Here is a 27,839-nt window from a genome sequence, read left to right as displayed (position 1 = left end):
ACAGAGAACCTGAGAAGGACAGCTTCACTGACTCAAACTCAATAGACAGTTAAAAAACACTGCTGGGACTCACCAAAAAGTGTGATGCTACATTATTTAATAAGTATTTACACTGATTTCAATGTGTTTTGTGTTTGTTTTTCACAGTTTTCTTCACCGTCTCTCCTCTGCCCCAAGGACTTGGTCCTTCCTCCTCACAAATCCTATTACTGCATTAAATACACTGATGCTTTACATTTCTGGTTTAGGAGCATATTTTTGCATTTAGGGCTTCATCCTGCTCCTGCAACACATTACAATGTCTCTTAGAGGGGTAAGGCTGCACAGAAGCAAGAGTTCTGGGCAGGACATGGCCCATTGCACCACCCTTGGTCCAGTTGATGACAAAGCCCATACCCTGCACAGCAGCTGGGACTGAATTTCCACCCCAGCAGAGGAGATGATGCTGGCTTAGGAGCAGCCATGGAGGCTGTGGATTTGTGACAGGAAAGGAAAAGAAAGGGGAACAAAGCCAGAATCCTCTCTGCCCCTCTCAGAAAAGAAGGGTGAGGGCACAGAGGAGATGCACACCACACCACATCCCCTTCTGAGCCCAGCCATGTCATTATGGCCCATGGCCTCTAGATGAGGAACACAGCCCTGAAGAGATGCTGTCTTCACTACAGTTGAGCTCTTCAAGAACTGGAAGACCTATGCAAGCTCTAAGGTTTTAATTCCTCCTCGCCAGTGTGCGCGATCATTGTATCTTAATGCTTCACCTATTTGTCGTTCAAGTCCTTTTGGGATAGGCAGTCCAAGTGTAACAAGGCAGTTTTTGCACTCGTAACTGGGGTAAAGCACTGCCAAAGCTTCTACTGACATGAAGTCTACCGACAGTCAACAGTTACACCCAAGAGGGGCTGGTTCTAGTCTCATTAAAAATATCAACTGTAGGATTACTTCTGCAAGTCCCTATGTAAAGACAGAGGTGCAAAAGGTGTTCATCACCCCATTCAGTGACTCTGTGAGCTTGCCACACTGAAGTCTTTGGGGATGACACTCTTACTAGAGTAAACGCAAGACCAGAACCCCCGTTTGGTCTTCTCTGCCAGAGGAAGAGATTGAAGTTAGAGTTTCAAACAGGGAAATGGCCAGCAAAGCCTAGTAAGCCCTTGATTAAAACTTGAATTCAAACTTTCTCAACATCCACATTTCAGAAAGACAAAAGAGCTCTTGATTCTTGCTTCAATAGTTTCAAGCCAGAAAACTCTCTTCCTTTCCAATACAACAGAAGACAGTAAATTTCATTTGTTCTAACCTCTTGTATGAATAAAGGAAGGCTATAATTCCTGAGCAAATGAATAGAATCTATCACAGTGTTGCCCTTGTATTTCTCTTTTATGCTGCAAGTTCTTTCCTTTAGTCTTGAATTAGCTGTAAAGCAAAGGGAGAGAAGAGATATATAATCTTCAAACCTCTGTATACAAAGGTATGAATAGTAGTGGTTACTGGCCTATTTGCCTGATGGCAAGTATCTAGTGCTAGCTGGGTACCCAGAGCAGCCTGCCTGGCCTCCACAGTGCTACTCCAGGAAGTTGCAGGTCAGCCCAAGATCTTCCAGTGCATCTCATCTCCATTCTTAATAAGCAAACTTCTCAAGCAGCCCTAGGTGTTTTCAAGGTACCCAAAAGGTACCTACTTTCCAAGGTTCAAGGTACCTGCTGCTGCTTCCATAATTCTTAATTTCTAAGACAAGTTGTTCATCAGTACACAGGAGCACAGCCTCATGTTTTGTATTGCACAAGTGAAAAAACTCGTCCTGAATGGAAGCACCAGCTATGTGTAATACGGGTCCCTCTAACACCCAGATGCTCCAGCTTCTGCTGGATGTTTTGATCCTTGCTGTGAGACAGCACTGAACGATTCAGGTTCTGACTGGCCATCTCTAACACTGCCTTTGTGTTAGAAAATGCCAAGTGCTGATTTCACATAAAAAAATAATTAAGCTTTGAACAAGCTAGTGTCATGGTATTCAATGTATTACACATCTGTCAAAACGCAGAACCATTTTGACTTAGCATAAAATTCTGCAACCAGATCTGGGTCCCGCTGAACCAAATGGCAAGACTCACTCAGGGCTTGCCCTACACTGATTGTCAGGAATGCAGGTTTCTTCAGATTTTTTTAGTCTGGTTTCCTAAGGGAATGAAATTTATGCAATCGTGCTGTGTGTATAAGCATGTCAGTCTACCCCAGTAACATTTGTACCCACTGGATCGTTTCAAAAGAGAGCCCAAAGATATTGAGTTTCCACTAATTTAGTAAAAATAAGCACATGGGTGGAGGAGGAAGACCCTATCAGCACCCAGCAAAGGCTACGTGGCAAACAGCTCACTCCTTGTTACACATCAGAGAATCTACGGAGGAGACAGCAATACGACACCAGATGATTGTAGTCCTGCAGCTCCTGAGACAGCTCAGTGTTGTTACTTTTTGTCACTCTATGCTTAAGATTCAGGATTGTTTTATATATATAATATACATACATACATACATATATATATATATAGAGAGAGAGAGAGAGAGAGAGAGAGAGAGAATACACCCTGGCTGCACAAGGGAGCAGAGGAGTTGCATTAACAAATCCCAAATCATGGGTTCAAAGGGACCCCTAAAGATCATCTAGCCACACGCAGGGACTTCTTTCACTAGAGCAGGTTGCTCAGAGTCCTGTCTGATGCTACTTTGAACATTTCCAGTGATGGTACACCCCATCCCAGGGGCACAGTATCATCATAGTGAAAAATTTCCTCCTTATATCCAGCCTAAATCTCCTCTTTTCCAGTATAAAACCAACCTCTGGTCTAGCAGCGTTCAAGCACCAGTCTTCCTGTGACAATATCAAGCTCTCAAATATCCTATCTGTAGGCAGGCTGAGAAGTGATTTGGAAGAACACCCTGACGATTAAGGTTTTGCAAAGGCCTAATTATCTTCCCATTTTCTTATTCCTGATTCTTGAGCAGTCACTGACACTGTATTAAGCTATTCTCCAGTTGGCATCTCAGTGATTTTCCTTGGTAAATCAAGAAGAATTGGGTTCCTAAATATTAGTTGTAAAACAAAACAAAACAAAAACACAAAAACAGTAGCCAGGTTGAGCTATGATCCAGTGACATGGACAGAGGTATTCGTAGGGTAGATGTGCAATTTATAGCCATGACTATACATTTTTGTAGGTTTTTTATTGGGCTAACACCCAATTAACATGCATTCATTCAGGTAAATGGCCTTTTCCTGGCTATATTTATAATTTTATTAGATATTTGTTTATTAGAAGAAAACAATTATAAGTTTGTCTATTTAAATTCATAGATGCTAACAAGACACTAAGTATATTTTACACTAGAAAACTACTCTGAACACATTTTTCATTTTTTCTTGAATAAAAGAGATATTACATAGAAAAATGAGTCATTTATCCAGAAGCGTAGCCCTAATAGCATTGCTTTCACATTCATTTTTTTCTGTGCCAAAATGATTACTTTTTTTTTTTTGGAAATACTATTAAAAATACTATAGTTGTAGGATGTTTACACTCTTAGAACCTGAGAACCTTCCATTTTTACTGCACACATTCCAATAAATGAGAAATATTGTTAAATGAGAGAAAGCTTAGTGACAAATGGGGATGGAAAATCTTCAGTAAGACTAAATGATGATCTGGATTTTTTTATTTGCTATAAAACAATTTCTTAAGGACACTATCTAGTTTTGACAGCTTCCACTGACTTCTGATGAATTCATGCATACATGAACACGTGTGCCCACACATGCTTTCATGCTCATGTGCACCCAGCCTTGAAGTCTGTGCTGCATTGTGGTGTGCGGATATTTTTGCATTATCTCCAGTTGCACCATAATGTTGCATCTCTTATTTTAAGGATTTCATTTTAAACTAAAAGGTGCTTTCTCTATATTTATTTCTTCTAGAATCCAATGTTCTGCTTCCGACAAACAGAAAGCAATTGTCAGTCTCAACAAGAGTTATATCCCTAAAAAGATGTCTTCCTTATGTAATAAAAGGATGGCTGTTATTGTAAAACAATTAGTTTTCTTTGCAGATTATGTAAAGTAATCTGCTACTTTGAAGTAGACTTGCTTTATAAAGCAGAACATCTATTTCCTGGCATACACCAGGAAAAGCAAGAGAAAAAGTATCCAAAGAAGATTTATAAACAGTTTATCATAAAAGGATTTAAGATTAGTTTATCCTACTTCTTAATAATGTTATTGCTTGCCTTCAAGTGAGATGGTGCTGATACTGTGACAAGATCAACCAAGATTGTTGGGAGAAACTCTGCACGGCAAGTTGGAGTTTAACCATCACTGTTGTCTTCCAGAGACTGTTTATACCAGCTGCAACTAATGGTCCTTAAAGGCCTTCCATATGGCTATAAGGAATGGTAACCTTGAAAAAGATCTGGGTGCCTTGACAGCCATAGCAAGAACACAGTGTGATAAAGATTCCCCAACAGCAAAATTCAAACGTTTTAATAGAAGTGCAACAGTTGATCAGAGAGATGTGCAGTACTCACAGGTACAGAGAAAGGATACTCAGGGTCCTTATATCAGTCATAAAGCACTAATAGGGACCCGTGAGTACACTACAGCCAATTTACTTAAACTAAAGTAAATTCCGGAACCTTAAATTGTTAGACAACCAGATTTCTTGCATCACTTAATTTCACTTTTGCCTTACACCCCAATGGCTGAAACTCAGAGCCTTCAATCCCACTTGTTTCATAAACTGTGCAATTAACAACTGCTGACTTTGGGTTGGGTTGTACCATATCCAGAGCTTTGTATCACGTAGAGCAGAAATGAGAGATTTTCTTAAGAAAGCATAAGAAAAGTTGCATCTTTCCTATACGATGCCTCAGCACTGGGATTTCTGAGAGTATGACCCTTGCATAGGAGGGCTCCTTGGTGAGTGCTTCCAAGTCCTTACACTCAGTGACAGCATCGGACAGCTGAGGGTTCCAACACAGGCTTATAAACATACAAAAGGAAGCATGATTTTTTTTTTCCCAGTTGGAAAATAATGTAAACTTTCTACAGGGAAACTATTATAGGAATAGTTACATAAGTTAGTCATGTGTACCCCATGTGTGAGACTGGGAGACTAAAATTTCAAGAGCCAGGAGCCTTCAACACCCAACTTTCACTGAGTTCCCTAAGCCCCTCTGAAAGAGCTCTGCCTTTCTGAAGGCCAAGGCTGTAACATTATTTCTAAAGACTTCAGTGGGGTCAGGGTTGCATGCTGGCTATTACTCTAAAACAAATAGGCAGCTTCAACCCCGGGCCCGAGGAGCCGCAGCGATGTGCCGCGCGTTATGTAAGAGGCTGGCCTAGATAACCAGAGTGGGCCCTTGTGGCCTTATGAAACAATCAGGCTTCACATGCCAAAAATATTATCATTTGAAGAAAACAAAACTTTTGCAAAATCAGATCTTTTGGATTTATGCGCATACCTAAACGCTCTGCCAAATCCAGCTTTTTTGCATTATTATTTTAAAATCAGAGTTTTATTGGCTGAAGCGCTCAGTAATTGTGGTTGTTTGCTTTACTGCAGAAGTATGTGACAGCTAGCGATTGGGAATGTGGCTTGAAGAGTTCACAGGGCAATCAGAAGTATCCAAGCGTTTCTGAACTCTTTGCACAAGGGGATGGTGAGATAGCCCAGGGCTGCAGACAGAGATGGTCTGTCCCACCACTAGCTCTCCCTCGGTTTTCATTCCTTTGCCCCCCTGGATCTCACCACACAGCAGGCCCCATTCCCAGGGAGCACAACGAGAGGAGCTGTGGAACAAAGCAGAGTTGGGCTCCAATCCCTCGCTGAAGGCAAAGGGCTCCTGTTGGCAGCGCAGCCCTGGGTTGGCTCTGCGGAACTGTGATGCTGGAGATGCTCATGTGGAAAAAAAGATGTGTATTAGGAATCGACCCAAGATGAGCTTTTAACTGTTGATGCTCGCTGTCCACAAACAATCTCCACACCCCTTTGCAGGAAGGAGCTGACAGTGGATTTCTGAAATCATACCAGTTGCCTCCCCATTTCCCACCCTCACTCCCCAGACTCTGGGTACCTAACGGGGCTTCAGCTCTGCCTCATTCTTGCATTAGCCACGTGCTTGGGCTGCTGTAAACCCAGCTCCTTGCTGACAGCAACTGGAGCTTTCCATCCTCCACTGCCTTGTTTTTGGTCACTGTTTTTTTTTTTTTTTTAAATACTTGGTAGGATCAAGAGCAATGGTCTCACACATATGCTATGATGAACACACATTATAAATTCAAAGGTAAAGTTTGCCACAGAACTGTATCACATACAGTTAAAGTGCTTACAAATGCACAAGTCTCTAAGCTCCCCTCAATATATCCACTTATTCTCAAATCATGTGCCCAGGGACAATTTGGCAACGTACAAATCATGGTTGTGAGGTGCCTTTTTAAAAGTTTTATTCTCTTAAGTGAGGTTTTGATTAGTTTTCAGACCTTTGCCATTATTGCACAGTGAGAACATTTTACAGAGAAACACATGGCCATACTTTGGGGGTTTTGAATTTGCATTACTCAGATTTAGGAAAAAAAAACTCTTGCTTTGGGCTTCCCTGTCAGTAAGTTTGGACTCTCTCTTTGCTGAAGAACACAAAACCAAGCTCTGCTTTCTCTGTTAAAATGCATGGGACTTTTACTTGCACATCTGAAACACTGTTAAAGTGGGGGCCTGCTGATTGAATCATGCAGGTAGGGACAAGACCTTTTGCATCACTCCAAATTATGTTTTGTTTAAATTCAAAGTTTTCTTGGCACACAGTGTTGTAGGTAACATGAATCTGAATTCTAGAGAGAGTATCAATTATCTTATGAAATCATATTTCTAGCCATAATATTGAGGAGAGTGAGGGGGACAGGGAAGGTAGAATTGAGTATAAAACTGGCCTTCAATCATGGAAATACTTATAAGTGAAAAAGACCTACATATCATCCATGTAGCACATGACATTACATATAGGAACATGATTCACACTAAATTCAAATCCTTCACCTATTACCAGAAGGTGAGAAAACTAAAAACTGAATACAGACATCCTAAAGGTAGTTAATATTTCACTACAGTGTAGTAGGTCCAGACCCTCTAGGGGCCTGTCCACTCTCAGCCTCATCATTTCCTATGAGTGCTGCCCTGAGAGCTTGCAACATCCATAAGCAGCCCTAACACAGCTTTCATATACTAAGAGATGTTCCAAAGCAATAGGACTTGCTGCTTTGAACTTGAAGTCTACAATGAGCTGGGTTCAGAAGAGCAGGGTGATAACTACAAATATGAACAGTATGCAAGTATCCTACATGCGTATACACAAGAAATTTCCAATTCCATTGCACATCTTCAACATGGCCATTTATCAATTAATTCCCTGATTAGTTCTACCGTATATTAGATCTTCAACTTAAGCAGAATAAAACAGGTCACGTAAAAATCTGCTGTAGGTAATTCATGTACATCCTGAAGATTTAGTTCAAAACCTGAAAGTTAAGATAATCAAAGCACAAAAGCCCCAGCAAAAAACCCACTGGATCAAGTCATACTTTCAGCTGCACCCAACTAATTCAAATGTGCTTACAGATTCTAGGTGGTCCAAGTGGTAACTTATGTTTACAGCAATAAGACAAACAGCTTTTAGACCAACTAATTGTTGAAGTATACATGTATATTAAACACTACAAGTAACCACTGATTTGTAAGACTAAAGACCATGCTCCAAAAGCGTTAGTTTTTTTGTTTTTAAATAAAATATTAAAAAAATGACCTAGATGACAGAGGTTAATTCTATTTACAGGCAGTGTTTCCATCTAAGCATCTACACTCACTTTGGACTTTTTAAGTTACTATTGGGTGCTGACAACTGTACATACGTAAACATGGGCTGAACTGGAACAAACTTTTTAAACAGATTGTTTGATAGCCAAATTGCAGTAATACAGCCAAAAGCAAAATAAATCTGTGCAATAGGGCAGCAAACATTGCTGGTTAGCTACAGTTCGCTTTGTTCTGAAATAGCATTCAACAGTTGTGCATAACATGTCTGACAAAAGAAGGTAATAAACAAAAAAGTAATTTGTTTATAATGCAGTTATTCAACAATGCACATAAAGAGCACTTTGGTTTTCCCAGCATGCCAGGCAGACATTTGTACTTAAACAGTAAAAGTTTAAGCACGTGTTATGAAAATTAAATAAACTGCAATTTTCTCAGTCACAGAAGCATAAGGCAAGTGTAAGGATGCTGGCTACACTGCAGGAAGGTAGGTGTTTCCAAGTACATTAAAGGAAGCATTATGACTGATAAGCTTTGATTTTACCTTTGAATTCATTATGGGACCAAGTATGGCTCATAGCAGCTTAAGTGTTCAGGAGAGAGGCAAGAAGGGAACTGCCAGAACTGAAGTGCCTTATTTCTGTAAAGAGCGTGCCTTCCCCCTGGGATCTTGAGAAGGAGGAATAAGAAAAATACCAATGGGTTCATGTTCTCTACGTTTATTACCGTAGGATAGATTATTTTCATCTTTTAGGGCTTGAGGAAAGAATGCTCTCCACATTCTCTACAGTTGAATGCTCAAACATAGACCTCAACTGTAGTAAAGCTGGATCAGAAACTTTCTTACTGAAAATAATTTAGTTCCCTAGTATCAACATAACCTTATAAGGTAGGTTTCAGCTGATATCAGGGCTATCACACAGTTATTATTAACTACCAAAGCTGATCACATTGTTGCTTGGATTCATTCTGATGGCCAAATTCAAGTAAATCAACTTCCTCCTTTGAAGTAACATGCATAAAGTCTTTCCAATCAACCCAGAAGTGATACTGGCTATTTGCTTACACTCTTTACTCATGAGGTCAAGGTGAGCCCTAGGTATAACAATATGCTTATTTTCAAGGCAGTTCATAACTAAATTCTTAGATGCATAACTGCTTTAACTATTGATAACAATATTTAAGAATAATTATGACAAGTAATTATGATACGTGCCACCAATGTACAACCTCCTGCTGAGTGCTAGCAGCCAAGAAGACAGCAGAAGAGAAGGGAGGGTGGCTTTGGACCATGCATGTCAGGAGGTGGTCTGTAACCTGCCCTGTCACTGCAACAGTCCCACACAACCTGACAGCATGGGGCCATCACAACCTCAAACTGCAAATTCAGCTCATTTCTTCCTGAGTTTACATGGGATTGAATTACGTCTGTATTAGGAAGGCATCCTCCTTTACCAAAAGCCATAGCTAGGAACAAATTTTTCCCACTGCAAGGTCTAGGTTTAAAACCAGGTGCTGCTAAGTTTCCACCTTCACAAGTCATATTAAGATTAGTCATTAACTCACCTCATTTGGTAGTACAAAAAATAGTAAGAGTTACAAGAAAACACTAACACTTATTACTCGCCAATTAGTTTAACTGGTTAAGCTGTGCCTAGAAAGCATGGAAAATTGACAGTTAATACAACACAGGTACATGTGATTGCAGACAGGTTAAAGAAATTATACCTTTATAAAATGCATTGACTTCAATTTCAGTTTTCATGGAGGTGACAAAAACTAGGAGCTGCATCTTTTAAAAATTCACTTACTCCCTGCAAGCAGCATTTCAAATTCCAGGAACTTGCAGAGGAAGTATTATTCTGCCACTGGATACTTAACAGAGTGGTAAAATGCAGTGATTATTTTGTGAAAGTGATTCTTTCTACAGTTCCTTGAAGTTGCATCTGAGTTTGAAAGACTTCAGTGTTTGAAAACTAGCATCAAGAAAGTACACAAATTTTTCCTTAAAAAAAAAATAAAAAATAATCAGATGAAGGGTTACTAACAGGGTGAGCATGAGCAACTGTGAATGTGAAAACACTAAAATAAATATCCAAGGCCAACATAATTCATGTTCCTAAGGCATACAAAAATACACATGATCAATGTTATCAGTTTCTGCAAGCAAGAAGTTAAAATGCATACTGTCTGAAAGTATGAAAATTCACATTCAGGTGACTCACATAAAGTACCAAATAAAGTACCAGTCCTACACAAATAAATTTGTTACTGGACACCACATCTCCATCCTTCTAGTTCATCCATGCTCTGAACTTCAAGACCTGCTGATAGCGTTTGCCCCTCCACCTTCTGCTCAGTACCCTGGTTCAGACAGCCAACACCCTTCCACTGAGCCTTGGGGTCTTTAAGTGTTTTTTTTTTGCTTCAGCTGAAGCAAATGCTAGCAGGCAGAGGTCATAGCAAAGCCCACCAGTGAATGTAAGGTAAGAAAATAAGGTAAAGAGCATTAAAAGGGGTCTAAAGGAAACTGAACTGCAGGGAGATCTGCACAATAAATGCTCAGCAGAAAAAAAACATTCAAGAGTGAGAAAAGTTACTCTATGAAGCAACTGAGCAGGTATCAAAAGAAGTGAAAAATTGCAGAAGGATCTTGATACACCAAGCCATCAATAAAATGGCAAGTGAAATTGCATGTGAGAGGAAAATAACTAAAATGCACTAGAATTCATCACTGCCTAATTACATGAAAATGACACCGGATTTTACATAGACGGTTGTGTGGAATATGCAGCTTCATGCCCAGAAGCACTCAGGAATGCAAGTGGAAGTGAAAGAAGGGTAATGAACAGAAAAACAGCATTGCATTGCTTTGCTAATCTGCAGTGCAGCCACTCCTTGGTACTTTGTATAGTTATGATCACTTTGCCTAAGACCACAGACTGCCAAAAAACTATTTGTCTGCAGCAAGGACTATTATATGCTTGCCCTATTCTTATACCCCTTGTTTCAGCATCTGCTGATGGCTGCTGTCAAAGGCAAGCCATTAGTTTAGAGGGACAACAAGCCTAAACCAGTAGAGCTGATCTGGATTCAGCCAGGTCTAAAGGATATGTCATAAGTTTTGACCATCCATACCACTTTAAATTAATTAAATGTCAAAAAAGAACAAGGGAATATTTCTGTTGTTTTCAATCTTTAGTAATTTGAATTTTACTACTATTCAGGCCAACTTCCCTTAACTTCAAATATATCCTCACATTACAGAATATTTAAGAAGTCTGTCCCTTATTAAAAAGATTACCATACAGTATTTAAAAACACAAACATCCTTAGTGCATATGAATTCCTTTCTTTTTCTTTGATCCAGTCATTAATGGTTATGTGCTTTCTCTATAAAGTTGTCCAACTGCTGCATTTTAAAAGTAAAAACTAGAACCATCCCTCACCTTCAAATAATAGTACAGAAAATACATAATTTAATAGCTTTGAAAAAATTGTAAGAAAAAATTTGCAAAGGAGAGGCTTTGCAAATACTATTGAGTTGATCTCAAGAGTCTGCAGAAGTCAAGTTTGGAGGAGTTGGGGGGGGGAATATCGAAACTCAATTTTTTTTTTTAGTGCCTTTACTCAGCAAGAGGAATCCAAGTTCAGGCCTTTGACTGAGCATTCCTAAGCATGAGCATTTCTCCTCTCCCCCCACCCACCCCCCACCCCAGACAACAGGAAGATGCATAAAACTTCCATTCCCTTTACTTACCAACACCATCAAACTGAATAAATGCTTTACTTGTTCTCCACAGTGCACAAACCATCTCCTGGTTAAGAAACAGTACTGGAATGCCTCAAATACTAATGCTCCATTTACTAGTACTCCATTTTCAGATGGAAATGGCTTCAAGGACAGCGGGTGGCTAAACCCCTCTAGGAAAAGGAATGGCTTTAACAAGTAAATATCAGGCACTACTGAACTTATCAACAGATAACTTACAAATACAGGACTTGTTCTATATACAAGCAAGAGCATGTTTTATTTCTCTATAACCACTGACTGTCTGCAGAATTATGTAGCCTCTTTGGCTGGCAAAAATAAGGCATCTCCACATTCATCCTTTTCACTTCTGTGCTCTTCTGCGTTAGTCATTGTCAGAATAATTGACCTCTCCCACAATCATTCATACTATTTCATAGACCACTGCTAGCCAACCAACCTTTTTCATCCTGTCCTCAAGATCTATAAAAATGTGTAGTGCTACTGTACCTTATTGTTCTTAAAACAATGAATGTGTGTCACTATAACAAGTAACCTGGGCAAGACATTTGCCTTTCAGACTTTCGTTTTCCATTTCCAGTTTCTACAGACTTCCTCTCCTACAGGCCTAATCTTGCAGTGCACTTCATATCCTTGAAGCTTTGTATTTGAATCAACTGTACTGATACAGCTGAATTGCAGTGACATCACACTCCTGAAAGTGTTTAAGGGTAGATTTTTTCTCCCGTGCTGAAATTTGCTTTAAAAAACAGGCTCAATAAATGAATGCAAGAATTCATGGTTTTGATCACATGTTGTCTTCAACTTCATTCTCAATTTATTTTTACAGAATGTGTTTGCCAGCTGTTCTTTTGTTATTTTCATACCTCTCTATATCCAATTTTATAGTTAAAAAATACTTACTATTTGGCCCAAATTCTGCTTCCTAATGTGCATGATCAGAAGTCACAAGTATATCCAAGAACTGGAATTGGCTCTAGCTATTCACCCACAGCTTGTCATATCCTTGTTTTTTTTGGACTACATCCGTTTCATTTTTCTTAAATGATCTGAGCCATTTTACTTCAGCAGCTTTTAACAGACATGTTTACAGCTAGCAGCAACTTTCCTGAATTTAACATTACCCAGATTTGATGTTTTTAAATTTAGTGTGAAGCATTCTTTCTGATAAAATATTTTTGGTAGCTGAACATAATCCAGTTCTTCTCACGTATCGGTGGAATTTTTAAAATCACATTCAATTAAGGAAGCCAAATTAGATGAGTTATATGAGCTTTCTAGCAAATTTAATCTACAATAAAATACCTGTTTGCCAAGTGTGGGAGCATTTAGATAGTGTTGTTACATTCCCCTCCTTTTATAGTTCTGTAATATATTACCAGGCACTTCTATCACCTCACTCTACATAAACACATGGAAATCTTTTACAGAAGCATACCATAGTCAGACTGTCTGTATACAATATAAGCTTCATCTGTTAATTTGGCACCTATATTTTGAACCTAATAAAGAACTATTTTTAATTTAACATGGAAAACCATACTTAAGATCTGCCTCCACTATTACTTTGTCCTTCATTTTAAACTGACAGCTATTCATTAGGAAAATGGATCATCTGTTAATTTGTGTCTTACCATACTATTTTTACTAAACTAAGAGTTAGAGGGGAAGAAAGCCCTAAACAGTCTTGGATCAGATGATTTATTTGCGTAAGTAAAAATTTGGAGTAAGCATTGGCAAAACTTACCAGGTTGTAAAATGGCTCCTACTACTGACTCACATTTAACTATTGCACAGACTGCGCTTCACTGGGCCAACTTGTAGCAAGTTCCTGCTGCAGAGGAAAAGTTGAACTCTCCTCTTAGCATCAGTGAGCTCAGGCCCTTGCATAAAGTTGTACATAGGAGGTGGCTGTAAAGACTTCTTGCTTGCCACAAACATCTATCATTGTCTGAAGATTCAGATAATCACCTGTCAAATTTCTAGATACTTTCTAACATGAAATGCATGTTATTGCAACTGTAGCATTATATCAACAGATGCTTTAATAGACAGGACACAGTATATACCACCCTGCCTAACTTCAATACCTGGCAAAATATTTTGAGCCATTAGAAATACCTAAAAGAAACCTGGCAATTGACACAGACATATTAGACATTATCCTGGAACAGAAAGGAACTAGAAAACTAGATTGATTTGATATGATTTGCTTTAGATTGTAAGGTCAGTGGAGATAAAGGATAGAGGAGAAGCAGTAGATACCATACCCTGATTTTAGTAAGGATTTTGAGAATGGTTGGAAAGCCATATCCAGAGAGCAGCTGTCTGTTGCTCACTGTCAGGTACAGCAAAGGAGAGTTCTGCAAGGGGCTGCACTGGCTCTGGTACTGCTTGCTGGTTTAGAAATTGGGATGGTCAAAGTTAACCTGAACTCTAAACAAACAAAAGCAAGCACACAGATATAAGTCAATAGATGAAGAGATTGAGTTTTCTTGGACAAGAGGAATGAACTGCACCAGACAGGACTGTGCAAGTAGTGATCTACAGAGAAGAACCAGGGAGCTCCAGAAGCTTTCAATCATGAGTTACGCAAGATGGTCCCTTTGTGCTATTGATCACAATGGTGCCACAGGGGAAGGGCTATTTGTGGACACCAGACTATAACAATTTAGGTCAATTAGAAAGATCAGGGGAAAGCGCAAAAATAGTCAAGGCCTAGAAAGAACAACATGTGAGGAAAGAATGAGTGAACTGGGGTTGTTTAATCTTAAAGAAGCTGAAGCAGACAATGAACAGTGATGAGAGAAAGGAATTCATTCTATCCCCACACCACATAGGCTTAGGGGCTAACAGGCTCCAGCTAATGGAAATGACACCAAAGGACACAAGGAAAAGACATCCAAAGGTAGAGTTCAGAAGGGCAGGAGTGAACAGCAAGAACAGAAGTGGCCTTCACTATAAGGCAAAGAAACAGCTGGAACACAGTGTAGGCACAGCTGACCCCACCTTGGAAAAAAAAAAATGGGTGTACCTTTCAGATCAAACACACACCCCATAGAGCAGGTTGTTTTTTTAGTAGTCCTCTTGCATTTCTGCCACTGTTCTGAAAGTTATACCTACTTTAGTGATATCCAATATTTTCAGGGACTTTCATTACGCTTTCATTTTGAAGAATTTCTTTACTGGTTGAACCCCACTTCCTCACGTTTTGTACTTCACCTTATGGAGAACACTGTGCAACTGCTTGTTACTGGCCAGGAAACAGCAGCATGTTCAGCTACGGAGTACTGATCTGCAGGATTACAAGCAGGGGCAAGCCACAAGAGATCCCCCTGCCTATTTGTGCTTACTTCTGCTTGGTCAAAGCATACAGACATTTCAGCTATTGCCTTGTGAGCTTTTTCAGAAAGAAAATAACATGATCTCTGCATTTCAGGCTAAGAAAGTGGTTAGGAAGTGATGAGAAACTACATGGCACACATTGCTTTAACGGTTCTCCCAAAAGAGTTAATTTCTTAGCAGAAGTTACCAAATTAGGCCATCAGTGAATTAAACAAAAGCTTAAGTTTAATGTACAATAAATAAGCATGCAATGAAAGATAAATGCTGCTACTTAAACAAGATAAAGAATGTAGAATTTTTATAGTGATTTATAAAAGGCTTACCATTTGCAATAAGCAAGATAAGTTTGGGGAAAAAAAGATTTTTTGATGAAAATAGGCTTTGCTTGCATTATTTTTTTTGAAAGAAACCTGCACTCCAAAGTATTTTAATATATTGACAGCATCCAGACTTCAGCCAGACTTTTAAGTTGTTTTATAATGCCACAGCATCATCTATTTTATGTCATGGGTGTCACTTGCATGCATTTTGCAGTGAAATTACATCCCACATCACAGTAGGTCCAGAAACAGGACTCAAGAAGCTCATAACACCTCCCAAATTATTAATTTCTGGATTTCAGACAAGTTTTACACCACCATCATGACTCCTACATAGTCAAAATGTTTTTTTGGAAGCTACCTTTCTTACCCCCTTCACATCTTTTCCCCAATTTTCCATGGCAATTTTTCCATAGTTGTAATACACTCATGCAAACCTCAAATTCCTCTAGAGATAAATTTGACTACTGCCAGATTTTCTGTTACAAACTATACCAAAAGCACAAACTATTAAGTAGAAGAATATCAGAGCTGGGCACGACCTCTGGGACATAACACCCACACTTGCACACACCAGTTCCTATCAGTACAAGAAGAAATTCACCAGCTGCTACAAAACTCAGATTTCAATACAACGAGCATACAAAGAATGATAAAAATAAAGCAGAAACCCTTATCTCATAGGCATCACAACCTGAATTTATTGATATTGCCACATCATACCTGCATCCCATTTTAAACAAGATGCTAGCTTTAAGGAGACAAAAATAAGGAATCCAAGTTTTCCAAGCAAGGCCTAAGGGACATTTTGAAGTATAAAGATGCACGTGCCTGGATGAAGCAGTTTTCAGAATTGCCTAATAAAATTACTTAGGTAATTGAGCTTAGAAAATAAATTTCTCACCCGTTTTTTTTTTTTTTTTTTTTTTTTTTATGGATATGATTCATTTATATATATTTATATTCAAAGAAAACACAATATTCCTTGCTCTTGCCATCCCATTCTGAACATGGTAACACAGAGACTGGTGAAGTCTTTAAAAGACTTCCTTTTCCCTACCACCTCTCTAAAAGCTGCGTAAGCAATTACCTTCTGCCCCAGTTACAGCCATACAGCCTTATGATTGCACAATGCAGCCCAGTTACTCAGCCTTTATATCAATGCCTCAAGACTCACTGTTGAGCAGAGCTTGAGATGAAATACAAGTAGAAATGGGTTATAATTTCCCCCCCTCATGTCTAGTTATGCAACATTGACTCAGCATCAAAACATTTGCTAAATAGGAAGCTTTTTGAATCATGACTTTTAGCTTAATTTACACTGAAGGTTTCAAATGAGATTTATTCCTCCAAGCATTAATCCAGAGATAAATTGTACACATGGGCATGGATGTTAAGTGGGAACATTCCTCCTCAGTCATCAAGCAAACAGCGTTGAACTATTTTAAAAAAGTAGTAAATAACTTAGAGTAAGAATGACATCTCTTGGATTTTTGCTCTGTTTAAATTGGCAGCTTAAACCTTTATCTTATTCTCACTGAATTTCTACATAGCCACAGTTATGCAAAATTAACCTTCTGCATCTGAAGACTAGGTGCCTGATCTTCCTTCTGCAGAGATTAAACCAATATGCTCCCCTTGGCTTCTGAGATGGCAATTCTGCATTTTTAAAGATTGTTTCTTTAACTAAATTGCATTACATTTCATTTCAGATCTCAGCTTGTTAGGGACTTTGTTTTTCAGGATGCAAAACTAAAATGCCATTGGTTTGTTTCTAGAAAGTGGGCTCAGAGACCTATTAGTGCACAAGTTCAACAGAGATGAGATGTAACACAATCACTTGCTCAACAACTATTTTCAAAGAGAAAATGGTTTGCCCCCATTTGTCCACAAAACAGGAAAGGACGTGATCATGAACATGATTAAGTGTGGTACCAAGCATGGATCATATGCTCAATATCAAGTAATTCTTTCTTTAATCGATTTTCTCACCTTCATTCACTTTAACACTGCAAGCCTGTCCTGCTGCACTAAGTGTGAAAACTCATTACAAAGGACTATTTGTCCTCCACATTCATAATACAACAGTAAGTATTAAATACACTTGTGATACAATCTAAGTTATTATATACCATGTGAAGTTTTTTCTTTATCTATGAGTTTATCTGAGTTTAATAAAGCTATTAAAAATGGCTGAAAATTGCTTTTCCTGAAATAGCTTGTTTGTGCCAAATGTCTTCCTATTTAGCTCAGACTCCACAAAGACACTTTACCTCAATCTCCTTTGCATTTCTGAACACTTGTCCATATCTGCAGTTATTTCAGTATTTCAGTAATATCTGCAATATTCCAGTCACAAGAAGAAAGCAAAACCACGTTAAGTTTTTACATTTCTTGTAGTACTTGACCAGAATTTGAAAAGAATAAAGAGACTGTGCATTAAGAAAGTTATCACTGAAAAAAGTACTGTAAGAAGTGTTTGGCCGCAGTTCTTAGTGTCTTGAGACTTACTGATCATTTCCTTTCTACAGCAAAAGGGCTCTCAAAAAGAGTAGTTTTGTTGTGAAACTATTTGCATATAGAACTACAGCATGCCAAAACTATGCGTTTGAGCACTGCCACAAGCCTTGATCAGGTTCTCGCTGTGTGGTTCAGAGATGAGAGTTAATCAGGAAACTCCTGCAGCAGTGCCTCCTTTCTAAAATGCCACATTTCATCATGAAATAGAAGAGCACGCCACAGTCCCATCCAAGAATTCACTGTGCCAATGTTCTAACATTGCTGAAGGAATTGGTTGCTCTTCTTAAGCTTTTCAAGAAGGTTTAAACACCATCTAGCAATGGAGTTATGGCTTTCCAATTACAGAAGATTTCACAACTGCTCTTGAAGTTCAAGCACACTAGAAATACTTAGAATTGGCCCTACACAGACATAAATTGGTCTCAGCTTTGAGATGGGCTCCACATTACAGATCAGCCTGCAGAACCAGGATTTACTTAGTACTAAAAAAAGTGTTCCCTTGTTTTCAAGACCTCAATAGGTAACTGAGACACTGGGAACCATGTCAGAGGCTACCCACACTTGCAGCACTCAAGGCAAGAACAGCTCAGACACCCTGAGCACCCACACAAGTGCTGCTAAGGCACCTCATCCCACCTGCAGTGTTATTACTGGCCATCCACATTTCTCCCTACTTCTCTCCCTTGCCCAGAAAAGTCACCTGAATACAATCCAAGCATTGGCAGGGTCTCCCCCAGGCTGTGCAGATGCCCAGAGCCAAGGCAGTCCTTGAGCCATAAAGCAGGTTCTGCCCACCTCTAACTGCACGTTTCCCCCAGCCATGCCCTGAACTGTCTCTGCTTTATGTATGATGCAGTGGAAGAGCTCACAGCACCCCCAGGAAGAGTGACTGGTGATCCCATTCTGACCCCCCCAACAGCTAGCACTGGATCCTATCTCACAGGTATCACAAGAGAAAGACTTGGTCCCTCTCCAGTCCACAGCACTCATTAACACTACCCTGAGGAGGGACAGCTGGGGCCACAGCAGTTTTTGTGGGACACTGAAGTGCTCCCCTAGAGGAAAAAACAAGACTGCTCTGTAGTCTGCATGGCCATGGTACATTAAGCTACCAAATAGAGGATCTAGCTCTTCTCTTCACAAATTAGAATTACTCCTACTGGATGGACTACAATAATTTCAGAGAAATAAATACCTATTTTAAGGGGAATTTGACAATTAAGATGTGTTGGGCTAATGGGATTTAACAGGTTTTTCAGTGTGATCTAATGAATTCTGAAATACAGTCTCAGGTTTTGCTGTAGAGACAGCTCAACCTCAGCAGATCCCAGGATAAAAATCTTTTAGGGGCATTATGTACTTAGCTGACACAAATAACATTTTAATTACAGTTAATAAGAGTCAGATTTTGTTTTGAATTCCATGATGTCAAACCTGGCATGCTCCTTTAAGGAGTCTGTACAGAGAGCACAATAGATTTTTCTGTAACTCATCTAGACTTTTTTTGCTCATGTCAGTTTGACCTTGAAGAGAACATGATGTCCTTCGAGATTCTTATTTTAAAGAAAGTCACACTCAAGGCCAACAACTCTTCCACTAAAGAGACCTCTATCTTTAGCTGGAGAAATCTGTTGCTTTAACATGGATTAGAGACAGCATTCCTTGTGCTCCCAGTTTGCAATATAACACAAATACATCTGAGCTCTGACTTCAGAAGTAGCACCACCACTAATCCCCACGCTAGAATTTTTTGTATGAGTGTTGGGAATCTGATGAGATAGGCTGTTAAATACAGCAAGGGGATGCAAATCTGAACAAGCTGATTTAAGGCCTGGTCTTTTAATTAGAAAGAAACAAGTCTCAAGTTACTACAGTTTGAATAGTCCAATTGATTTCAGTAAGCATTTTTATGTATTATCCATTATTAAACTATCTGCAAATTGGGGCCATTACACTAACAATCAATTGTAGCTGCTGTCAGTTAATTCATTACATTTGCCCACATGTAACATCTGTTGTTTTTATTGATATCATAAGCTGTCCTTCAGATTTCATTATCCTGCAGCAGTTCAGCAGATAGCCATGAATACTGCTGTAACCTGACTAGGACTTCACTAAATACTTCAGTGGAATTAAGGAAACGAGGCTGATAACAACAGATATTTTCCTACCATTACTGTTCCGCGGAACTGTGAGCAATGTAAAGAAGGAGTTCAGAAAATCCACAGGACCAAATTTATCTATGTATTATGATATTCAAATGCACATCAATACTTTTGTTTACTTGATCCAGAAAGCAAATACATAAAACTCAAGCTCAGTAGGGATATTTATCTAAGATAGGAAGCTGATAATTTGCGTTTGAGTTATAGCATCTTTTAAAGAGATATTCAGTCATAGCTTGAATACTCTACGTGTTGAAGAAACTACCACATGTCTAGGGAAGTTGCTCCAGTCATAACTATCTTTGCTAATAAGAGACTCCCCCCTTGTTTCTAGTCTGAATTTACATAGCTTCACTTTTTGTTATTGGATTTGTGCCTTTTCCTGCTGAATGTAAGAGCTATTTTTCCCCTACAACACTTGTTGACTACTGTCAGCTCTTAACCTTCACCCAGAGAAATTAATAGACCAAGTGGAAATTTGTCAAGGCACGGCATTTCCATGTTCCCTAAAATTGCGGGTTTCTGCCATTTTTTTTGTATTTTGATGTATGCTTTGTGGAATTTCACACCAAAAGGGACAATGTCAATTCTACACCCCCAAGAACATTTCCTGACCTATCGATGTTTGTGCTTGGTGAACAAATCCCCATAAACTTGTCCTCACACATTAGAACTAATTACTTAAATATAGTAGCTTTATAACAGCAAAGTAATTAGAAAATTTAAAAACAATTAAAGCACATAGATATCTTGGTATGTAATTCTCACTGACAGGATGAAAAATAACATCATAGATTTAAAAGCATGCAGCTTTAATAGCTATGGCTTTACTACAGCCTTCCTCTACTGTGAAGCTTGATTTTTACCCCCCTAGGATCGATAAAATTCATAGATTATTTCACAAGCCCATACAGAAAAGTTTGTATTTTTTCTTCAATAATGCTTCCACCACTGTAATGTTGGACATGACCAAAGTCAGGATTCAGTTCTATCAAACAAGGATTTCTTATAACTACCCTTTACTTAAAAGAAGCTAGACCAAGTTCAAGTATTTTTAGAATGTCTGATTTTATCAAAACTTCATATTTGGGTGTGTCATTTTTAGCTTTAGGCTGCATTTCAGTTCCCAGAACCCTAAAAAAAAAAAAAAAAAAGAAATCTCCCTAACAACAAAACCACAAACTTTTGACATTTTTTACCCATACTTAAAAAGTCAGTTTTGACAGGAATGATGTTTTCCAGTAAGGTCCACATTGTTGGAAAATAAATGCAAACAAGTATTTAGCTCTACTTGGTGCTCTTTAGAAATGGCAGTATAACCCCCTGAACTTATGAAAACTTATTCACGGGAAGCGATCACTCCAAACAGGACCCATTAACCCACTCCTTAGCTTGAGCAAGTTTCTATGTCAAGGTGTCTCCCAAGAAACTGCAAAAAGCAATCACTTCTCAGCTCCCCACGTGTACCCTGCTTTTTTATTTCTTCTCTGATTCTCTGGACATCTCACTAATTTTTCCTGAGCTGTGTACATACACGCACACGTGAACTCATACATATGTATCTACTCTGGCTGACTGTCTTTTTCTTTTAAAAAAAAGTTTCTTTGACCAGTGCACACATTCTCTTCCTATGCCAAATCAATTACTACACTGGGCTACAGCATGTTGGGCTCAGTGGCTTCTCCCGAAGTTAGTTGCGTGTGGATATCACTGCACCTCACAGACATAGGTGATGTTAGTTTCACACAAGTAGAGAGCAATTCAACCCAAGATCTATAAAATAATCATGACAACATTTGGGCATGTTATTGCCTACTTTACCTACTTTACAGTCTTAACATAAAAACATTCAAAATTTGTGGTCACTTAAATTGGTTGCTTTATTGATACAGAAAATACTAGAGAAAATGAGAGTAGGGGATTTCTGTTCCATTATGACAGAAAAAGTACAAGATCAAGATCCAGGGCAGCTAAGTTCAAGACTGTCATTAAAGATCTGGTAAGTTAATTACCAGTATTAACAATTAGAAGCCAAGCACAATGTGAGGATATATTTAACGAAACCCATGCCTCAGGCACTAGAGATGACAAGGCACATGACATTAAATATCTTCATATTTAATGCATTGCACAATTATTGCAGGAGATTTTGGCCCTCTGCTAAGGAGTGTCTATGTACAGGGGACTGGGAAACACATGGCAAAAAGGCCTGCTCTAGCTGCTGTGGCAGGTGCCTCTACCTCTCTTAAACAGTTTCAGCAGTGACATCGAGGTGAAAATACAGGATAAGTACAAAGGGAATTAAACCCAGTCTTCTTTGCCTCTCACAGCTTTCTCTGCTCCAGGAGAACAGACAACCAGAGTTACTGTGGAGGTCAGCATGGAAATAGCTGTGCTTAATTAATTCAACATGAAGTTTAAAACTAGATTCAAAAATTACATGAAGCAGTGATATTGAAGAAAAATTGTTACTTATAATTCAAAAGACTTGTAGGGAAATCATAAGTATCTGTACAAGCTTAAAACATTAAGTTTTTGTATAAAAAAAGAAACAGAAGCAAAAATAATTTTGACATAAGAAAATATTTCAAGTTTCTGTAAAATTTTGAAAAATTTGAACAAGAAAGTTTGCCTCATTAACATGTACTGCAAGAAGCTACATGGAAGCAGCTAGGTGTGTCCAGTCATACAGTAAACCACATAAAATGATCAAGCCACTCTTAGGATTTATTCACAGGGTAAATATCTATGGCTTTAGCTCACAAAGTAACACTTCCTGCAGATGCAACACGGAAACCACCAAAAGTCTGACTCATTACTACAAGTTATAAATCACAGATTAAATCTTGATGAAAGTAGCCATGGAAGAGCCCACAGTTTTGAGATCACTGGTGTGGTACAAACAGCTCTAGCATTAGTAATCTTATTTGATAGGGTTAAAGTGAATTACAACTGTTCTGAATTACCCTGTTAGACTCACAGGGTTAAATAATGAAGGTTTAGTTAGAGATCTTACTTTTCAGAGCTTATTCCTGTTAACAGGACAAGCTTAAAATTTTAAAACTGCTCTTATTTTTGAAGGACTATCAGAATACTTCACAAAAGAAGTGTTTTTCCCCCACTGTTTTTTTAATTGCATTCAAGCACATGACTTTCATGAATTTTCTATCCATGATAGATATTGTTGAAAGGACACACCAGAACTAAAAGCATTGTTTCAAAGTCCTTTGCATTATGAATCAATTATGGAAGGGTCTAGACCAACATAAGTGAGAGGTATAATTTGTCTGAAAGCTGCAAGAAAAATTAAAAATAGTGTCACTCTAAGAAGTTCAGGCAATAGTGATGAAAACCATTTTCCTTCTAGAGTTCATATGCCACTGATATTCTGAGAAGAAAAAAAAAAAAGACATCAAAAGGATGATGACACATTGCTCCCAATGAACACTAAATACAAGCACGTTTATATATAATATTGGCTTTTTAGATAGCAATCTTAAGTGCCTGAAGGTAGCCACATAAAAGGACTTGACTTACCTTCACCCAGTTTCCAGGTACTTCATTGCTCTGGAAAAAATGACTTGCTTCTCAGTCCACATCCACTGCCTTCCCTAAAGGGGAAAGGAGAGCTGTGTTAGCAACGCAGCCACAGCTTCCAGAGCCTGCAAGCGGGCCACTGAGCTTACTATGGAGCTAGCCCACCTTTGTCCCACACCACCCTGTCTCCCATCAGGGGGTCTGTCTACAGGAGAAAGGACCCCATGTTTTCCATCAAAACACCAGCTCCTTGGGAACAACTGATAAAACAGCCACACACACAAACATGCCCTTTCAGACATCTCTCACTTGTTCAGTGTCATAGGTGGGTCATCTGAAAGCTTAGATTTTTATCCTAATTCTTTGGTATTAGCGCTAACCTTGAATAGTTTTTCACTTGGTCCCTAGGCTTTTTTCAAGCCAGGACATCCTTGGAAGACCCCAGCATTAAACAAGCACTTAGCTCAGCTCCCAGGAGACTTTTAAATTACCATAAACAATAGAAACACCTCGATAGCACCACAAAGTAACACTGCTCCCCTTCCCCAGGCCCCCTTACCTCCAAGGGACTCAGAGGCTGCACATCACAGAACCAAACCCAGCTTCGCACTGCCCACAGCTTTCCTGCCCCGCACGTGGCAGCAGGAAGGTGAAGATCCAAGGACAGCTGAGCCTCATGGCCCGAAACGATAGCAGCTCCAAGAGAGGCCCAGGTGCTCAGGCTGGCACATTTATCACACCTGAGGCTGGTTGATCTGGCAATTGTGGGTGCACTTGGACGTTGCACATGAAGTAAAACTTTTCACCCCATCCCAAACAAAGCTCTCTTTGACATCAATACATCCAGATATACCTGAGAAAATCTGTTTTATCTGGCAGAGCATTTTACAGGTGCATATACTGTAATTCAATAGGATTGCATGACTCACTCTGTAATTAGCAAGAAGCCTTTTAACAGGCACAAACAAGATCCCAGGAAACTAATACCTTCCAGGAAACTTCTTTCTCACCTTCTAAGAGTCATACACCAGGGTGAGGAGCAGCTGGCCAGGCTGTCCATGAGCAGAGACAGCTGGCAAGTGCTGCTACAAGGTTTCTGCAGAGCCAAATTCAAGACATTAGCAATAAAAATGAATTTCATTGTATTCAGCTGTTCAGAAACAAACATAAGGGAAAAACAGAACAGGCAGCAACAATGGATCTATTCTTGTTAAGTATGCTTTGGTTTTGATATTCATGTATTCCTATGCAGAAGTTAACAGTATACGTATTGCCATGACTTTTTGTTTCTAGGAGGTGTTGATTGAACTATGCAGACCTTTAATAGGAAGATGTTGGAGTCACCACTCCTGTGACAACTTTATCATTTAGCTACAGTATAGTCAGGCAAGGAATCAACTAAGGGACCTGCTGTGAATGTGCCCAGTGTCAAGAGGAATAAAATGTGTGTAAAAAGTGCACAAGCAGCTAAGGTAAACATTGTGTTAGCAAACCTCTTGGTATTGCCTTTGTTATTTTAATTTCAATTTCTATTTCCCTACAGGGTCATTGCTATAGGCAAAACAAAGGGAGAAATAAGCCCTGGACTTGTTCAGGTGAAGAGAAACTCACACCCATTCCAGTCCCCCTTGACTTGTTCCACCTCAGGTTTGTGATGAAGTAATGCAGACTAGTTTAGCTTCTGCTACCCACTGAAGTCTCAATTCTATCTGATAGTCAAGTCAGCATTTGCAGGGAGAGGTACCAGCCTTCATTACCACTGGAAAATTAAAATAAATAAATAAAACAATAATAATAATTAAAAAAAAAAAAAAAAAAAGCTGACTAGTTTGCAGGCACTCAGCCTCTCAGCCCAGGGCAGGCTATGCAGAAAAGAAGCCAATTTCAGACCTGAAGACAAGCTGAGTGCCTGAAAGCCTGTCTTTTTCCAAGAATATCAATCTAATAAAAACTATTACTTCTTCCCACAGATCCTGCCGCCCTCTTAGACTATCATGGTTTCAGAAATGATCTAACAAGCATCTGGGAGCCACTGCTGGCAGGGGCAGCTGAGTTTCAGCAGTGTTGTCTGTGCCAGGCCATCCCTCTCATTTGCCAGCCAGAAATAAAAAGATGTGCTCCCTGTAAGAGGACTTTGAAGGGAGGGTGGCCATCATGTTCACCACAATTAGAGAGAAGACTTGTAAAAAGTATACTATGGGATTATAAAAGAACAACCTTGCTACTTTTTATGTCTCTAGTTCAAAGCTGCCAAGCCTCTCTTTCTCTGCTGGAGTAAGGCTGATTTAGACCACAAGATACAGATTGTTACAGATAAATTGCCAACTTCAGGCCAAAGTAGGAACAAAATACAGTTTTTAAAGAGGCAGGTAGAGCTCACAGAGAAATGCATCAACCCTTCCCATTCATCTCTGACCTTTTACAGAATATGAAAACTCAGTCAATTAAAGAAAACCAAAACTAAAAAGCCAAACCAAAAACCCCAAACCAACTCCAAACTTTTTTTTCTTTAACTAAACACTACAGCTGGATTTACTAAAATTATAGTCAAGACCACTGGAAAATTGCTAGGGTGATAAAACAGCTTGTATCATAACCACCACTTTCATTCTGCTGTGTGGTTTGAGAACTCATCTGGTTTACTCTTGGCATTTTTCTTGTCTGAAAATATGTTGCTACATGATCCTTAGTGGTTAAAACTATGGCTGAGTCATTCTAGTCTGCCACAGTCAACTTATCCTTCAGAAAGCTTGCTCCCACCACAGTGTTTGGAGAGCGATTGGACATGCTTTAGCTCCTGCAGAGCATCCCACAGAAGGAGACTGTATATCCACAGCTTGCAACCATACAGGAAGTTTTTTGGAAGGCACTAGCCAAGAAAATGGAAGAAAAGTGTCTAAACAAAGTAAGAGCAAATGCAAAGCTAATTTCTGTAGTTGTTAGCCTCTATCAAACCTTGGCCAGAGAGTATTTTAGAAAACAGACTGCTTCCTGCACATCTCATCTTCCACTTGTAGGCTGTCACTGAGAGATGAGGATCTCTCTACAGCAGATTATCTGTTTGACTGATTAGTCAGATGGGAAGAAAAAAGGGATGCAAGAAGACCAGGACTGGGAGAAATGAGAGACTGAGACAAGGTTGACTGAGAGCGTGCAGTGGGATGGAGAGAAGTGAGCCTGCCAAATAAGCTCACTAGAACAAGATCACTTTCCATTGTCCTCCACTTCTGCTTGCCAATACTGCATGGGTATCCCATGCTGGTCTGCAAACCCAGCAGACCATTATTCCCCTGGCTTCTGTCATCACATGCTATAAATATACACGCTTTGAACACTAAAGATGTGGCAAGTATCCCCCTGGAGACTTGCTGGGTTTCCATTGCATGTGCCACCCATGAAATAAGACCCTGATTCTTTCTCATGAATAGCAATTTCTCCCTCCATGGCAATAAAAAACTTTAGAAGTCCCTGGATGTGTTGAACTTTCATATTTTATCCCAAAACTCAGCATCCATCTCATTTACTATTTGGCACCAGTTGGTTTATCATGGGAAAAGATACCAAATTGTTGGTGAGATTAGTCAGGCAAAAGGAAAGAGCCACATCAAAAAGCAAATATTTAAAGCAATTCTATGAAAAACTGTTCTTGGGCTTTCATTCCTTGAGTAATAACAGATCTTACTGGAAGTATAAATTCGGATATATAATCTTAAATGATCAGAGAAGTAATTCAACGGACTGTGTTTTCAGACAGTTCAAAGACACCATAATAAACTTTTTTACTGCAGCCCCCAAAGATTGCACAGCAGAAAGGTGTATTCTGTACTGTGCAAGTCCTACCCTAAGTCTATTTCATTCCACTTGGGCATCTTGTTTCATCTTGTTTTCACTGGTTTTAAATGACTTCCTACCTGTCTGTGGGCAGTGAAAGACAGCTAGGTATGGCCTGTGTAAAAGAGCTAGCCAGCTTTCTCTAATTGTTCTCCCTGCATAGCTAGACCTCACAGTAAGCACAGGTAGACTTTTCGTGGTTGAGTAAAGTTGCTGGAAGCTGGTGGAAGTAGGCTCTCTCTCCAGGAGACTCCGGGCAGTTAACACGCACACAGCGGCAGTGAAGGAAAGAATCCCATGACCCTGTGCTGGAGAAGCAGTGAAGCAACATAATGGCCAGGGTTTAAAACACAATGTAAACACAGCAGCTTTCTCTGGACCAAAACAGTGCAGGATTTCATAAAATGAAGCAATTTTTTTAATTTTTAATTTTTTATTTTTTTTTTTTACCCCATGACTTTTGCTTGAGCTATGCAAGAGAAAACATAACCATGAA

General features: G+C 39.2%; 2 long non-coding RNA genes across 3 annotated transcripts; one reads left to right on the top strand and one right to left on the bottom strand.

Annotated features, from left to right (window-relative positions):
- Positions 1 to 22,013: 22,013 nt before the first annotated feature.
- LOC137861250 (uncharacterized) lies at positions 22,014 to 24,349 on the bottom strand. Its single transcript, XR_011099492.1, has 3 exons — positions 24,072 to 24,349; positions 23,513 to 23,586; positions 22,014 to 23,363 (listed from the first exon to the last, which is right to left on the bottom strand). It is a non-coding gene; the product is annotated as an uncharacterized lncRNA (long non-coding RNA).
- Positions 24,350 to 24,489: 140 nt separating this feature from the next.
- Positions 24,490 to 26,683, top strand: LOC137861249 (uncharacterized). 2 transcript variants are annotated; one of them, XR_011099490.1, is made up of 4 exons: positions 24,490 to 24,721; positions 24,806 to 24,956; positions 25,056 to 25,159; positions 25,483 to 26,683. It is a non-coding gene; the product is annotated as an uncharacterized lncRNA (long non-coding RNA). The 2 variants fall into 2 exon arrangements; XR_011099491.1 differs by having other exon boundaries at positions 24,490 to 24,726.
- The last annotated feature ends 1,156 nt before the right edge of the window (positions 26,684 to 27,839 follow it).

This window comes from Anas acuta, chromosome 9, assembly GCF_963932015.1.
Source record: "Anas acuta chromosome 9, bAnaAcu1.1, whole genome shotgun sequence".
Taxonomy (NCBI): domain Eukaryota; kingdom Metazoa; phylum Chordata; class Aves; order Anseriformes; family Anatidae; genus Anas; species Anas acuta.
The sequence above is the reverse complement of the archived record's forward strand: the minus strand, read 5'-3'. Positions and strand labels throughout refer to the sequence as shown.